General features: G+C 40.7%; 1 protein-coding gene across 3 annotated transcripts in view; it reads left to right on the top strand.

Annotated features, from left to right (window-relative positions):
* CDK14 (cyclin dependent kinase 14) overlaps positions 1-3,889 on the top strand; it is a 481,017-nt gene extending 477,128 nt beyond the window's left edge. For all 3 annotated transcript variants that reach the window (XM_044293158.1, XM_044293157.1, XM_044293159.1), the window contains one exon: positions 654-3,889. The gene's annotated coding sequence lies outside the window, so the exon portion shown is untranslated. The remainder of the gene's footprint in view (positions 1-653) is intronic.
* The last annotated feature ends 13,954 nt before the right edge of the window (positions 3,890-17,843 follow it).

The following is a 17,843-nucleotide window of genomic DNA, read 5'->3' as shown; positions in this document are numbered from 1 at the left end:
CATTCCTTAGGAGATATAGGAGGACATAAACCCATGTGACACATTATTTCCTGATCTGAGGGTATCATAATGACCTTGTACTCCTAGACTATCCTTTCCTTCTTAGATTTGTTGTGGTCATGGCTGCAAAAGTGTCTCGGTACAGGCATATCTTTCCTTTCTTCTTTTATTGTGTGTTCTATTAGCTTTTGACTGGTTTTACCAACATGGATGGCCCTAGTAGGACATTTGGTACATGTAATCAAGTAGACCATATTTGACATGGTGCAGGTGAAGGTACCTACATCTTGTAGTCCTGGTGTGTATATAGAATCTGTACCTTGTAAATTGTCAATATGTACACATATGGGCAGGTCTTATATTTTTTCTACTTGCACGGGAATGTTCCTGTTGTTGAAGAGGACAGTGAGCTTTTGACAACAATGTTTCTAAATTACAGTTACGACACTCAACCAAATGGGTCAACCATATACTGAGTCCAAGGACCTCTTAGAGTTTCACGTGGGCTTCCACTAATGAGCTTTCACACCTAAAACTAGAAAAACTTTACTAAAACTAAAAATGTTTTCGGCTGTGCTGGGTCTTTCGGTTGCTGTTTGCTCAAACTGTCTTCTTTCTCCACCATATTAAGTTCATGCTTTCCTCTTCTGCAGGAGAACACGTCAATCATTGAAGAAAGAAGATCATGGAATGAGAATATTTGCCTTATGGATAACTTTTGGTGGTTGATCATCAACCTCACGCTGACTGGTCACTGCTGAGGATCTCCCAAGACAATGTTCCACCCACTTATTTGCTTCGAGCCTTGCACGCCATTTGCTACCTTGTGATTTATATGAAGATTAAAATGTAATATCTACATGGCATAATTTTTTATGTTCTTTTATTTTTTTATTTAATTTCAGACCACACATGTTCATATATCTATAAACCTTCCAGATTTTTGCTCTACGAGGCTGAATTTCGCTATTTATCAGTTTGCAAGACTTTTCATAGAGAAAGCAAAAATATCATTTGCAATAAATGTTTGAAGCAAGTTCATACTGGATCATTTAGTATACATTTCTATAGAAGGACTTTAATGTCATTGGGCATTGCGGCCTCTTCTTACAATTAGCAATATTTTGTTGAGCATCAAAGCAAGGATGAGAAAACACTGACATTTGTACTTCACTACTACATTATAGAAATAATGTATTCATGTTTTTTTTAGAATAAAACGTATATATATAGAGAATATGAATGGGAATGCAGGAGTTGGGTTGGGTTTTTTCAGTCTTGTAGCTATGGCCAAGCTAACCAAAAAATTACATTTTCTCCGTTTGCAGCCCATTTTTTCCTGGTATTTAACGTTCTTATGGTATTTTCACTCTCCTATTTTCTTCTGGTGTTTCATTTTTACAGATATTTAAAGATGTTAGAAACATAAAAAATAACCCCCTGCACCCAAAGTCATGAATATTAAAAAAATAAAAAAATCCCCTGCATGGGAACTACTGTTAGCCCTCAGGTTTCTTTTATTTGACCAGTATGTCTCCATACTTTTACATGTCTTTATTTACAAACACTAGTTGAAGCAGCTCTGCCTGTCTGACACACAGCGGGAAATCCCAGCACCATCTGAACTAGAAACTGAGTTATATGCAGCCAATAACACACTAGTTGGGAAGGAAGCAGCTACATTTTCTAGACAGAGGGCAGTGTTCAAATGTTTTTTTCCCTTTATATGAAAATTGGAATAAAAAAATAAATAAATGATACTATGCATTTTAGATATTCTGTGGGGGATTTACTATCAAAATGCACATGAATTTTGGTGCAGAGGGTCCGGCAGTTGCAGAAAGTCCAGAGCCTCTAGGTGTAACAGCAACACCCCCAGTGCACCTAGAGGCTCATTTGCACATATTAAAACATCATTTTTCTCAGCAATGCGGGCACATAGGAACATGGGACCAACACAGATGCCTTCAGCTGCCAAGTGCACATATAACAGGTCAGCCGATTTCATAGGTACAAATCTGCTGCCCTTTAAACTAGGCCAACTAATAGGTCATAGAAATTAAGACTAAGTCTAAAAGTGTGCCACCTTTATATTGACTAGTCTATAGACCGTCTAGACATGTTGAGACTGTGTAGTTTAAGCTAACACTGTCTAAATATTATTATTATATTATCATAATCTCTATTAAACTTCTTTCATAGTAGAATTAGGAATATAAATTAAGGACAAAAAAAATCACTTTTTAAAGGGATAATAGAATTTGGACAGTCTGTTTTGTTAAAAATGCTCCTCATAATAAAGATGATCATTGGTTGTCCCACTAAGATTGGATTCCTAGCCATCACTTGTATTCTACTCTCTCTGCAACTGCCGCACTCTCTGCACTTTGATTAACAGGTCCAGGTGTGATTATGTTTTCACTGCTTGGTCCTATCAATCAAAGTAGAGAGAGCTCAGCAGTTGCAGAGAGACCGGAGCCTCTAGGTTCAATGTCAACGCCATTTTAATGCAGTGCCACTACAGGAGAAATAAGAAATTGCATTTGGCCCATTTTAATGAAAGGGTTGATGGTCCCGAAGGAGGTTTCTTCCTCTCTGTTGACTCAGAATTTCTAAAAAGACTTTAAAAATTGTGGTTTTGAAACCGTACTACACCTTTAAATATTCATATCCCAAATGGAAATTATGGAGGCAGTAATCCACTCTGAACCCCCTCTAACCTGCTTTCTTAGCCAGAGTAGAGAAGCCACTGGAAAAGGTGCCTTTACTTGTGGTGACCTCAGCTCGTCAAAGCCATCCATGGTCACCTAATTAATTTGAATGGACACCATGTAATACAGCATCTCTCCTGCAGTGGCCACTAGAGGCCGAATATAATTTCAACTTGTTGCAATTAATATGAAATATCCCTTAATGTGTGTTGCAGAGTTTGTCAGTTCTATATTCATCTGCAAATCTACCACGGTGATCTTATTTTTTCGAGTCATAAATAAAAGGGGTAATTAGCATTGTGTAGAGTTTCTGATCACATACTGTACCAAAGCAGCTTCCAGTTTCCTGTCTTGTACATGTTCCATGCTGATTGCTTGACACCTCCATGTGCATTATGTCTATTGCTTGGCTTTCTTAAGTGAGCTGTTCCAGTACCAATATGATAGGATGTAAGGACAGCCTACAAAATCTTCAGGATCTCTTCGGTGTAAGCTGGGAAGTATAGGCTCTTTCTTCATTCATTACATTGAATTACTAAACTTGGCTCTTGAAATGCAGCAGACAGCTTTAAAGCTTTGTCCACGTCCCACTTTTGAGCTAGGTCTTTGGCTGCAGATGAGTTAAGCTCTTATACAGAAGATTATGGGGTATGGCCAGTTTAGGAGGTTGTGGCTAGAGACTGTTAAGTGAGGCTGTCAACTTTGACAGAAACATAAAAAAAAGCCATATTTAGATTTTATCGAAGAAATTCAAGAATAAATGGTTCCCATTACTGGTGCTGGTCCATTCCATCACTCTCCCCCATCCCAGTAGGTGCGGAGAGGAAAAGCAGGTTCACATGTTCTCATTGCCCATTGGGAAGGGAGAATGGACTAAACATTGGGGCCAGCTTCATGTTGACCCTACAGAAGACACTGGGTGGAATATTTTTTTAATTTTTTCTATTATTTATTATAAATTGCTAGGTCGTAAGTCCAGCTTGCATATTTTTTTGAAGTCATAGCAAGTGGATGCTCATTACCATCTTTAGTGTTTATTGAAGACCTACATACTCTAAAGGGGATTCCCATCCCCAGATGTCATTGGTGCATGTGAGATATTTGCACTTGTGGTTTTTATGAGGCAAGACCCCACCAGTCCTCATCGGACAGTGGTTCCTTAGGCCCACCAGAGGAAATTATTTTCTGGGCCCAACACCTATATCATCAGTACAGTCTAATACATTTAGACCCTAGTGGCATGTGATTAGCTCCAAATATTTTTCTTCTCCTGGGTTTTTGGGGCCCACTGTGATATCAGAGCGTGAGCCCACTGGAGGATCATCTGGTACTGTGGTGGGCCAGTCCAACCCTGCCACCAATGGTCAGAGTGAAGAGACCACTGCCATTTGTTAATTTGTCCGAATCCCTTTGAGGCTGGTTGAAAAATTCTGGAATTTGATTCCAAAGAAGGATCACTTTGGAGATTATGGGAATCTCTTACAGGAATTGAAGGGATTTGGGTTATTTTCTCCTTCTCTACTTCTAGCAAATTTAGCTTTGATCTTAACAAGTAAGTCATGCCTGACAGTTTGGTTGCTTCAGATACCTAAGCTAGCAACCGTGGTCTTTTCACAGGTGTTGTAACTTGTCATGTCACAGGTCTCTATCTCAAGGCAGAACTGATATGCACAATTCTGTTTTTGAGAAAATAAACTTAGGCTGAGAACCTCTTTGGTTTGTTAATTGTCCTCTGGGGTGATCAATGCACTGAAAAAAGGGCTACAACTGCAAGTTTATTGTTTCATTAGATCAACCCACTCACTAAGACAAGCCCTGTTAATTTAGTGCTAATTTCCTATATTTGCTGATCTACAGTGCAACTTTGCCCAGACAGCCTACCACAGTGCCTATTAAAAGGGTGACTATCATTTCATCTTTTCTGAACCCGTCAGCCAAAGTTTTAAGTGATGGAGAAGACACGGCTGGCGCATTAGGTGGTAAATTTGTAGAGGGACCTCTATGATATCCCAACCTCTCCTGCACGGCTCCTATTATAGAAGAGTCTTGCACTCTTCCCACAACTGTACCACTGAATATGGTGGCCATGTTGTCAATTTAAACTTTAGCAGGTAGATGCAGAAAAGATTGAATCATAGGTACTGTTAGTGGAAAATACTTTGCCACATTTGCACCCTCTCTCCTCTTCTGTGAGCTCATATGAGACATTTCCATGCAGCCCTGACTCCTAAGAAACAGGAAGAGTCCTATATCTACCGAGTTAGTGGGAAAATTATCTTGTGCACATCGGGGGGCAATTGAATTAACTATAATTGCACCCACTGTTTCGACTTAGATAGGACATAGTACAGGTGCTCTAAAGTGGGCCTGTCCATTTTAATGTTGGTTTACAGCAATGTACATTGTTAAGAACTCAAGGCGAAAGATATGCAATAATAATATTTGTAGCATGCAATAGTTAACTTTTCTGGCCAAGGTCATATATAATGCCATATTAGTAGGGCAGAGATGGGAGAACATTGGTTTCTGAATATTTACAAAAACATAGGTTATTGCAGTACTTCATCACTGTGATATTGTAAGTATAGCTTCAGGATATATATATATATATATACCCCTAAACCCAACTAGAAGTGGGTCGAATGATCTGGCCAATTTGCCTAGGTATGAATTGGTTCAGAATCCAAAGTGAAAACTCAAGGAAACTGCTTGCCCATTGTATTCAGTTTATTTTATTTTTTGAGGGGAGGGGGGTTGGCGATTCGGCAGGATCTCTCATTTCTAAACCTGAGATGATTTTGTATCAAGAGTTGTTGTTAATTTATAGAAACTGCATAACTTTTTTTAAACTACCTGACACAGAACTGCTAGAACTTTTTAACTAATTGTGACCAGGCTACGCACATTATTTTCTAGTTGCACCATGATCAGTTATCAAAACCTTTTTTTTATTTTAAGTATTTAAGTTTTTTATTTTTTAAGTCTATCGAACATAAAAAAAAAACACAGGGATGGTGATGGGGGTGCTTATTGGTGCTCCCAAAATACTTATATTCTTTTATTAATCAGTGTTCTACCCCAACATTAGGGTCAGAATAGTTCATGAACTGATGCACTTAAAAGATTGTATCTTTGCATTTGCAGTCGAATTGGGAGAACGCAGCCTCTCACAGTTTTTCGTAAAATGCACTTGTTTTTGATATACAGAAAATACAGACTTATTAGAATAGTACCAGTGCTGATTAGCCCTTGAGAACCAGACTGCCTGGTTACTATGGGTGGCAGCACATCGGGCCTATTTTATATTAAATTTGTCTGTTTCTTTATTCCAGCAATTCTCAAACTGGAGACCTGGCACCTGTATAACCCAAGAGTAAGAAACTTTTTTGCACTTGTAAATTCTGTCAAAATACCAAAAAAAGGAGTCTCATTTCCAGAGAAGCCAAAGATTGCTCACCCCTCTGTTAGACTAGATTATAGCATCGGCACATCAGCGGTCAATGTGTTTTCAGTGAGCCGGATGGTTTATAAGATCTTCACTTAGTACTTTACATAAAGTGGTCCCATGGCAGTTTTAAAGGGACCCCACCCATGAGGTCTATCTTTTCTCAATTTAGTATGCAGTTGAAAGGGTTTTCCAGGATTTTACTGTTGATGACCTATCCTCTGGGGCCGACATCCGGGACCCCCGCCAATCAGCTGTTTTGAGAAGTTTACAGGAGCGCCGCTGCCTTCTCCTTGATCACCAAGCACAGTGCCGTACATTGTATAGCGGCTGTGCTTGGTATCTTGCTCAGCCCCAGCCCAGGAGCTGAGCTGCTCCTGGGCCACGTGACCATTGAACGTATCATCTCTCGGCCTAGGGACAGCTGAGAGAAGGCCACTACTCCCAGCGCTGCTGCCTTCTTGAACAGCTGATTGGCGGGGGTCTCAGGTGTAAGACCCTCACCGATCAGATACTGATGACTTGATAAGTCATCAGTAAAAATCTCAGAAAAGTCAGTTTTCAAGCAACATCAAGGAGTTGTCCATTTGGCCAACACCCCACACCACCACCAGCCTACTTACCTTCCCCTCGCTGCCCGTCGGACCTCCACTGTTGCTCCCACACTTTGGTTTCACTCGTCAGCATCCTGTTTGACGGGAATCACATGTGCCGCTGCAGTGGTGACTTGTTCCCCATGATTCACATGACCCATTGACGTGGGGGGAGGTTGACTGTACTGTTCTACATCTGGGGTACTGAAGGGATGACTTCCCCCATTTATCCCTCCTTTATCACATGTATCGCCAGTTCTGAGAATGTTTACATACATCGGTGTGACTGATATTAGCACCTCATAATATGATGATGACTTTTTAGTAATTTTATGCTTACATTTACTGCACCTAGTCATAGCAGAGGCAGCCATGTTGTCTCCTGATGAAGATTTTAGTTGCGGTATTGACATAAAGGGCTCTTACCTCAGGGCAGAGGCAGCAACACTCTGGCAATCTGCATAAATGTGCTCTACACTTGTCAAGCCAAGGGTGGAGAGTCAAATGGGACTCGAGCCACATACACCTGTAGCTTTCCCTGACCTCAGACATACCACTAGTTCTTAAAGGGATGCTCCCAACCTGATCCTTTATGGCATATCCACAGGATATGTCATAAATGTCTAGTCTGTCCTCATGGAATCCAAGGAAAAGTCTATAGGAGATACAAAAAGAGCAAGCACTGCTTGCCTGAAGACATGGGACCTGATGTTCTCCCAGAGAACCTGCAATTATAAGGTATGTATGGCACATCTCGTGGAAATCCCATAAATGTTTAATGGGAATACCCCTTTTAATAAACATATTATTTCATACAATTAAATGTAAATTAAATCTCCAATGGGAGGCCACCGAAAGTTTGAGAATTGCTGGCTTAGTGCATAATAATAAACTGACTTTATCTTCATGGTCTTGTAGGTAGCAGCGTATATTGATGCTTTACTTGTTACTATGTGTATTTTGTGCTATTCAATAAAGATGTATTTGTGCCTCACAGGTAACGTTTGTCTTCATTAATTGTCTTGAATAAAGTGAACTACAATGTTGTTATCTTCACTCCATCGTTCTGCTGACACAGCGTCTAGAGAAGGTTCCCAAAGGAAAAAGAAATCAGAACTTACAGTCAATTAGAATCTAAATCAGAAGAAATTGTCATAGAGAATTAGAAGTTACAGTAATCCATATGCAGAAAGAAAATACATACTGAGATTCAAATGCAAATTTACCCTGCATCTACCTGTACAGGTCCTGTATGTACCGCAAGGAGGAATAATTACACTTCTCTTTTCCTTCACATATAAAATGTATCCTATGTGTTCAAATGCACATTCTTGTACATAGGAGCAGTATTATAGCAGTTATATTATCGTATATAGGAGGCAGTATTATAGTAGTTATATTCTTGTACATAGGAGCAGTATTATAGTAGTTATATTCTTGTACATAGGAGGCAGTATTATAGTAGTTATATTCTTGTACATAGGAGGCAGTATTATAGCAGTTATATTATCGTATATAGGAGGCAGTATTATAGTAGTTATATTCTTGTATATAGGAGTAATACTATAGTAGATATATTCTTGTACGTAGGAACAGTATTATAGTAGTTATATTCCTGTACATAGGAGGCAGTATTATAGTAGTTATATTCTTTATGACACCGTGAGAGGTTTAGTCTTGGAAAACAGGTATTTTCCTCCCAGCATGTGGTACTGGGCTGATTTACAGCCAGGTGAGGTCAAATACCGGGCCGGATTTGAAATGCCGGTCCGGGTTTTGGCAGCACCTGGCTGTCCTTAAATAGGCAGCTGTGCTCAGAAGCCATGTCTCTGTGTTGGGATCTGGGAGCCCCGTGTCTGGATGAAGGCTTGCTACCTGTTTGGCGTGAAAACAGGTTGGTGCTGCTATCACCAAGGACTCTTTGAGGCAGAATTGCCGCATGGTGTGAATTACCACCAACACCGCAAGGTGACTGTTTGAATATGACTGCTTGTTTTGTAACTTGCCTAAAGTGTGAATAAAACACTGAACTGTTTGATCCAAAGAACTTGTTGTTGTCTCTATACTGTGTCCGCTAATCCTGTCTACCAGAGCGAGTCCCCACAATTGGTGGAGGATGTGGGCAAGAGCAGTGAGGCTGGCGTGAACGCCGATATTTTTGGTTCCTGCATTTTTCAGGCACGGTTGTATGTCGTACATTAAACCAGCTGTATTACAACCAGTGCCCCATGACAAAATGGAGGCTGTTGTGAAGGCTCATGGAGGCTAATCTGCAGCAGCGAGAGACAAACCTGCAGCAACGCGAGGCTAATAAACAGCAGCAGGAGACTAACCGGTTGCTGTTGTAACACGTGATGGCTTTGCAGACAGCAGGAGCAACCCCGAGCATCCACGATGCCCGGAAAGCAGTCCGTGCTGCGATTCCTAAGATGACGCCCGCAGACATCAAAACCTACCTGGCGATGTACAAGAAAGTGGCCATCTGGGAAAAGGCTGAGGCTGTCACTCCATTCCTGGCATCCAATTACCAGCGGGTGTATTTCGATTTGCCGGACAATCAAGCGGCCGACTATCAAAAAGTGAGATTTTGGCAAGACTGGGGGTGAATGTGTTGGTCCGGGCCCAGCGAGTACATCAGTGGGTGTTTAAGCTGGCAGAGCTTGCGAGGACCCAGTATTATGACTTACTCCACCTCTTGCAAAAGTGGCTACACCCTGATGTGCTAAGTCCCCCGGCTATGCTGGATAGACTATTAGCCAATATGTTCTGGAGGGCTTTGCCATACCCTCTCCAGCACTGGATCGGTCAGGTGTCTCCTGGCAATGCCCTTGAGATGGTGGACCTGGTGGAACGCTATGAAGCTACCAGGAATCTAAACGAGGGTTCTCTCGGGGGGGGGGTTGGCAAACCCTGGAAATCTCCACCCCAGGCCCGGAGATTTGAGCCAATAAAACCCGCCCGGGATGTACCTACGGTGGACCTGGCTCTGATAGTCTGCTAGCGGTGTCAGGAGCCTGGCCATGTAAGTGCTGACTGACCCCATCGGATTGAGCCAATGGACACTAACTATGGCTACCGCAAGGTGACTTTGTTTGAATATGACTGCTTGTTTTGTCACTTCCCTAAAGTGTGAATAATACACTGAACTATTTGATCCAAAGAACTTGTTGTTGCCTCTATACCTCGTCCGCTAACCCTGTCTACCAGAGCGAGTCCCCACATCTTGCACATAGGAGGCAGTATTATAGTAGTTATATTCTTGTACATTGGAGGCAGTATTATAGTAGTTATATTATTGTGCATAGAGGGCAGTAATAAAAGTGCTGCTAGAACTATGATCATGTAGATAATTATTTTTTCAAATAATATTGACAACTTCAGTTAGCGTGAATAGCTCACCACCTTCTCAGCATGGAATAGGTGCTCTAGTCTTAAACTGATCATCCTATCAGAAAATAATTGGCAAAAATGGAATAAAGTATATAAGACTGGCACTCAATACATGTGTACCACATGAAAAATTACAATTTATTCAGTATTTATATTGTACAATAAAATGTACAATATAAAATTGTGTATGGCGCAGCGTAACTCTGATTGAATCCAGTTAAATCATGCAAAGGTTTCACAATTCATGCCTATGGTGATAAAAGGTGCTAAGGTAATACTGGAGGTATCAAAAACAGACATCTGTGAAGGACCAAAATGATGAAATGAGAATCACGACAGATCTTTCTAGAGTCGCATATACAGTCCCTAATTGGCTGTGCAAAGGAAATCTAAAGAATATAAAAAGAAATAAAAAGTCCTCCTCTGTCTTTAGATTGGAAATAGCACAATCCTGAGGCTATCGAACTTTGGAGCGCTCCAATTTAATTCATTCAATCCATCCCAAGATGTTACTTGATATTTCCAATCTAAAGACGGCAACTGAAAGTCTCCTCTCACGATCCTTGGCCGAAATCACGTGACAGCCAGTGGTAAGCGAGGACGCCGGCGGGATATCGCAGAGACGCACATCGTGGCGAGTAGTAGTTGGGGTACGGAATCAACAGTTACTGGCTTCGAGACTTCACCAGTAAGACATTTAGTACCACCCAATCTACCATCTCTACTCAACCACTAGTCATATTAATGACCAATGCAGACTTTATGATACAACCTGTTTATGTCCGATGGTTCAAGGCTAATCCCTGCATGACTGGACCAATATAACTTTACTGTGCGTTTCCGTAGAGCCATCACCTTCCTTAGGTGAACACCTGGACATATCTCTAGGAACACATTGCTGTTATTAACAACAATATATCCTCAGAAGATAGAGGAGGACTTATTTTTTATTTCTTTTTATATTCTTTAGATTTCCTTTGCACAGCCAATTTAGGGACTGTATATGCGACTCTAGAAAGATCTGTCGTGATTCACATTTCATCATTTTGGTCCTTCACAGATGTCTGTTTTTGATACCTCCAGTATTACGTTAGCACCTTTTATCACCATAGGCATGAATTGTGAAACCTTTGCATGATTTAACTGGATTCAATCAGAGTTACGATGCCACATACACAATTTTATATTGTACATTTTATTGTATTTTTATTGTGTCTGTTTCTAGGATTATAAATACTGAATAAATTGTAATTTTTCATGTGGTACACGTGTATTGAGTGCCGGTCTTACACTACGTGCAGAATTATTAGGCAAATGAGTATTTTGACCACATCATCCTCTTTATGCATGTTGTCTTACTCCAAGCTGTATAGGCTCGAAAGCCTACTACCAATTAAGCATATTAGGTGATGTGCATCTCTGTAATGAGAAGGGGTGTGGTCTAATGACATCAACACCCTATATCAGGTGTGCATAATTATTAGGCAACTTCCTTTCCTTTGGCAAAATGGGTCAAAAGAAGGACTTGACAGGCTCAGAAAAGTAAAAAATAGTGAGATATCTTGCAGAGGGATGCAGCACTCTTAAAATTGCAAAGCTTCTGAAGCATGATCATCGAACAATCAAGCGTTTCATTCAAAATAGTCAACAGGGTCGCAAGAAGCGTGTGGAAAAACCAAGGCGCAAAATAACTGCCCATGAACTGAGAAAAGTCAAGCGTGCAGCTGCCAAGATGCCACTTGCCACCAGTTTGGCCATATTTCAGAGCTGCAACATCACTGGAGTGCCCAAAAGCACAAGGTGTGCAATACTCAGAGACATGGCCAAGGTAAGAAAGGCTGAAAGACGACCACCACTGAACAAGACACACAAGCTGAAACGTCAAGACTGGGCCAAGAAATATCTCAAGACTGATTTTTCTAAGGTTTTATGGACTGATGAAATGAGAGTGAGTCTTGATGGGCCAGATGGCTGGATTGGTAAAGGGCAGAGAGCTCCAGTCCGACTCAGACGCCAGCAAGGTGGAGGTGGAGTACTGGTTTGGGCTGGTATCATCAAAGATGAGCTTGTGGGGCCTTTTTGGGTTGAGGATGGAGTCAAGCTCAACTCCCAGTCCTACTGCCAGTTTCTGGAAGACACCTTCTTCAAGCAGTGGTACAGGAAGAAGTCTGCAAGGTAAGAAAAACATGATTTTCATGCAGGACAATGCTCCATCACATGCGTCCAAGTACTCCACAACGTGGCTGGCAAGAAAGGGTATAAAAGAAGAAAATCTAATGACATGGCCTCCTTGTTCACCTGATCTGAACCCCATTGAGAACCTGTGGTCCATCATCAAATGTGAGATTTACAAGGAGGGAAAACAGTACACCTCTCTGAACAGTGTCTGGGAGGCTGTGGTTGCTGCTGCACGCAATGTTGATGGTGAACAGATCAAAACACTGACAGAATCTATGGATGGCAGGCTTTTGAGTGTCCTTGCAAAGAAAGGTGGCTATATTGGTCACTGATTTGTTTTTGTTTTGTTTTTGAATGTCAGAAATGTATATTTGTGAATGTTGAAATGTTATATTGGTTTCACTGGTAAAAATAAATAATTGAAATGGGTATATATTTGTTTTTTGTTAAGTTGCCTAATAATTATGTACAGTAATAGTCACCTGCACACACAGATATCCCCCTAAAATAGCTAAAACTAAAAACAAACTAAAAACTACTTCCAAAAATATTCAGCTTTGATATTAATGAGTTTTTTGGGTTCATTGAGAACATGGTTGTTGTTCAATAATAAAATTAATCCTCAAAAATACAACTTGCCTAATAATTCTGCACTCCCTGTATATACTTTATTCCAATATTGACAACTTGTTCTTGCAATGTATTAAGCTAACTATTCTTGCTGATGATGCAGCGTTTTAACAGTGTTACTATATTGTGGATTGATACTGTTGTGAGCCTGATTCTAGAAATTCTGAAATATTGCAATTTTATACAATATTATATTTAGGCCGATGCATATTTTTCAATGCTTCATAGGTACCACAATTAGTTCCATAAATACAAGTAGAAGAACAAGACCAGCATGATTTTTCTCCATGTATTTCTTCTCGTGATACTCAAGTAATAAAAATATCACAAATTGTTCACCTATCACAATGTGGCATCTTAAAGCTAACTTGTAATAAGGTGCAAACTATATGTTAAAAGTTCAAGAATATGGAAAAGGTCATTAACTTGAGAGCGGTGATCCAGAAAGAGCTCCCCAGGCCCATTCGGATGTCTCCCTTTGGATCTTTATAATGATGTGAAATTGTCTCAAGTGAGTTTAACATGTGGTGTGATGGATTGAAGTGTGCGGATACAATTACACAAAGCTAACTTTGACAGAACAGCTGGTGGTCAGGTTGAATGAATAGGGAAAGTTTCTGCTACCTTCTGGTGTCACACATCTCCACTGGCCTTGACCTGCTGCTGGCTGCAAACAGAGCACGATATAAAGAGAATAGATATCCCGGCCAAATGGTGTTACTTAACGTGATTGACTGAGAGGCAGCAGCGGGAGAACCTGGCTGAAACAGATGTCACGTTGCTGGATTTGAGATGTTCACTTGAAGTTCGGTTTCCGATATGTGTCGTCCTCTTCAAACTCTTCTGTCAAGCTTCCCAGTCGATCATTAAAAGCTATGCCCAACCAAATAGGCTGGAGGGGCAGCTGGATAGGTACATTTTTGTACTTAATCATATGCTCCATCCAGATGGAGCTTCTCAAATTTAGGCCACATGCCCTTTGTAAGTTGCATGGTTTCATGAGATCCAGAGCTGCATGCGAAATGACGGCCCTTTTACATGGTTTGACTGACAGGTAATTATCGGGAATGGACCATTTGTTCCTGATAATTGCCTGTTCGTTGAGCAGAGGAGAGAGCTGCATTTATATGCAGCAATCATCCCCTATGCATGGGGACGAATGATTGCTACTGCACATTTACATAAGTCAATTATCGGGAATGAGCGTTTCTAAAAACTAATTGCTAATAACTAACTGATAATTGCTCAAATCATGAGCCCATGTAAAAGCGCCTTTAATGCCTTTCCTTTCTGGCTCATTGAAGAGGGTTCCCAAGTACAATCACCTTCCTTGCAGAGAAAATTGTGTTATCTTTAATCAGCAAAGTATACAACGTTGCGACCCAGCTCTGAGTCTTTCTCCAGCAAAAAAACAGCAGAGTATAATGTGATATATATACAGGCTGGGACATTATGTCCTCTATTACACATGCTAACGAGTAAGAGCGGGTTCGCATTGGCGTTGAATTCCGTTATAGGTTCTGTTATTACCGAATATAACGGAATTCTAGGACAGATGCAAAACGGAAGCCTTTAAGAGGCATTCCGTTTTGCTCCATTCTAATACATGTCTATGGGGACACATAACGGTTCCATTATACATGATGGAAAGAATAGTCCTGTCAACAGGACTTTCTTTTCCGTCCTGGATCACAGAAACCAGACGGATCCGTTATGATTGCCCATGAACTTCTATTATGTCGGATCAAAACTGAATGCCTCTAAAGGTTTCCATTTTGAATTACGTCTTGCAATTCCGTTATTTTCCATTATAACCATGTTATAACGGAAAGCAATAACGGAAATCCTAACGCTGATATGAGTCCGCCCTAATTCTCTCCCCTCAGGCCAAATCCATATGTATAACATCACCTATTATAATATTAAATAACTCACACAAAACCATTTTCAGGTGCTATTCCTACAGGGGAACTTTATCTGTACAGTAGTATATGGAAATTTGTAAGAATCCCATGTGACAACCCCTTTAAATGCATGTGGGGTCAAGACAGAAGAAAATGGTTGATAAGACGTACTTGAATATTTTACCATTGGGATTACCAAAACTTTTTGGTAGGTTTAAAAGTTTAAATGTTTTTTTCAGGACTATAAAATTGATAGTTTATCCTCAGGGTGGAAAATCAATAACGATTGGTGGTAGGGATGAGGGAATCGACTTCGGATGACACATCTGAAGTCGATTTGCATAAAACTTTGTTAGAGTACTGTACGGAGCGAGCTCCTATGAGCCGAAGTTATTGGCTCCTATGAGCCGAAGTTATTATTTCGCGAAGTCTCGCGAGACTTCGGGTAATAACTTCAGAAATTTATTTCTACTGTAAAAAAAACATTTCCCGAACTCGGTGGGAATCAGACTCTTGGCACCCTCGCCAATCAACTGCTGGAGCCCTTCAATGAGCTGACTTGGATGGGGTGCTCCCGTTTCAAAGATGTTTTAATTTTGTAGTCCTGGAGAATCCCTTTAGCCCATTTTTCTATTTAAGGGGTTATACAAAAAAAATATTTTTAGACTTATCTACAGGATTTTCTTCCCTTTAGGTGGGTGGGCAGCAGCTCGTCACAAGACAATCAAGCACCTGCATCTTCCAGGAAGCATTACAATTGGTTCTTGTTAAAGCCTTCCTCCCCTTCATAGAAAATAATCCCTCACAGCTTAGATTGTCTAGGACATTGTTGGAGGCTTACATGCTCCATATCTAGGTTGCACTTGGGGACTAGGCCCTTGAGACCCCGCAGGGAATAGGTGACCATGAGCAATTGGAAAGTTTTACCCCTCTCCTCCCCAACCTCCCAAACTACTGTTACAGAGATGCTCTCTTTGGTGTCCACTGAATGCCAGCCATGCACTACCAAAGTGCTCTCTGGTTCCATGAAGCTGGTAGACCTCTGAATTTTGCATTGGATGTAAATAGAGAAAGAAAAAAGAAACTCAAGAAGCAATATTGTAAGCATATTTAAACTGTTTATGTGACGTTCCCCTTTAAGAAAAAAAGTACACTGTAGAGTAGTAAGCCACCCTGGCGTGAGTCCATGATTGCATTCTCTTTTTGTAATCAGGATCATCATCAGTGAGTCCGGACACTTCATACACGGCGATATCTGCATCGACATAGCTATTAACAAACCAGTTGGAGATGGACCTGCAGCCTGCAGGAAGCTGAATCTGTTAATAACCAAATGAATATTTCTTTCGAAATTTTGATTACATTACTGCTTAATTTATCTAATTCACGCTGAGGCAAATAATAGGCACAAGGAAAATGTCTCCTAATAACCGACACTCATAGAAAATATTTGCAGAATTTCTTATTGAAAAAAAATGCCCATTCTCGAAAGTCACAGTGTGCAATAAACCAGTAAGATCCCATCTGGTGTTGAGCGAATTGATCCGGAAGTAGGGGAATTCGATCCAAATCTCAGGGAAAATTCGATTTTCCCTGAATGGCGGCAAAAAATGTTTAAAAAAAAATCATACTTACCTAATCTGCCTGAGTGTGAAGAGTCAGCCGCCGCTGTTCTGTCTTCATACACGTTCACACATTGTGCAGTCTGACATTCAGCATAAACCAGTCCTGTCTTTCAAATAAGAGGACTGTTTTCTGTAGTCTAACTTGTTTATTGGCAAAACAGGAGTATTGATGTGCGATCAATTGATTGGTAAAACTATAAGAATACAAATAACTTTCTATAAGTATAAAGCATACAAGATAGCATGTACAGCAGAAAGCATAGAACAACATGTACTACAACATTACATTAACTCTGAGCATAGGAGCCAAAATGGCTGCCTGAACATAGAACTGCATAGCTACATCTAACAGCTACAACATGCTCCCAGAGTAATACTACAGCTAACTAAACATCACTGCATAACATAATATCCCTGAGACAAGGTAGATCTCACTCACCAGATATACTTGCACAAAGATGGTGGAGTTTAAGAAGGAGAGCTGCAAGGAACAGCTCTGCTGAAGTCCTGTAAAATGGAGACTGGGATTCTCTTTCCCAGAATGCCTTGCACTACCCACAATGCTTAGCACCTCCCAACAATACAATAATCTTTATTAACAAGAAACACAAGTGTAATACATTTTTACCACCGCAAGATGGTGCTGTTATCTAACTAATCACTACAGGGATACAGAAATTGCAACAGAATAAATTAGAAATTAATCTCCCTGTGCTGGGACAGAACAGCCGCCATCTTGATTAAAGATCTCACACGAAATCCCGTGCGCGGGAAATTTGTTGAATTACATCCATGCATCTGTCAATGTTGCCTATTCTGCTTTTCCTAATAGGCCCCTTCCATGACGTGAAGATGTCCTAGCCAAGACAGAAGAGCTCTCCTGGGTAGAAGATGATTCAATGTTGTATGATTTCTTGCCTTAGGGTGCAGTGCGCCAGCACCCAGGGGTGCACCTAGCCTTTCTGCTGCCTGAGACGAAGATTGAAAAGACCCCCAACCCCTCCAGCCCTACTGTTTAAGGCATACACTCTTCACACACTGATAGCAACACCGCAGGAGAAATGCTAGCACAGGCTTCCAGTATCCGTATTTTCAGGTGCTGCACATCTCGTCATCACCTGAAACTACGGATACTGGAAGCCTGTGCTAGCATTTCTCCTGCGGTGTTGCTATCAGTGTTTGAAGAGTGGGAGAAGAGGGTTGCATTGACAATCCAACACAATGGGCAGCACATTGAACACATTTTATAAGTGGTCAGAAACTTGTAAATAACTCATGAAAGAATAAAGTTACGTTAAAACCAAGCACACCATTGTTTTTCTTGATGTGTCACATGACCCTCTTCCTATTGAAAAAACAAAAGTTGG

The sequence above is a fragment of the Bufo gargarizans genome, chromosome 5, assembly GCF_014858855.1.
Source record: "Bufo gargarizans isolate SCDJY-AF-19 chromosome 5, ASM1485885v1, whole genome shotgun sequence".
NCBI classification, from domain to species: Eukaryota; Metazoa; Chordata; class Amphibia; order Anura; family Bufonidae; genus Bufo; species Bufo gargarizans.
The sequence above is the reverse complement of the archived record's forward strand: the minus strand, read 5'-3'. Positions and strand labels throughout refer to the sequence as shown.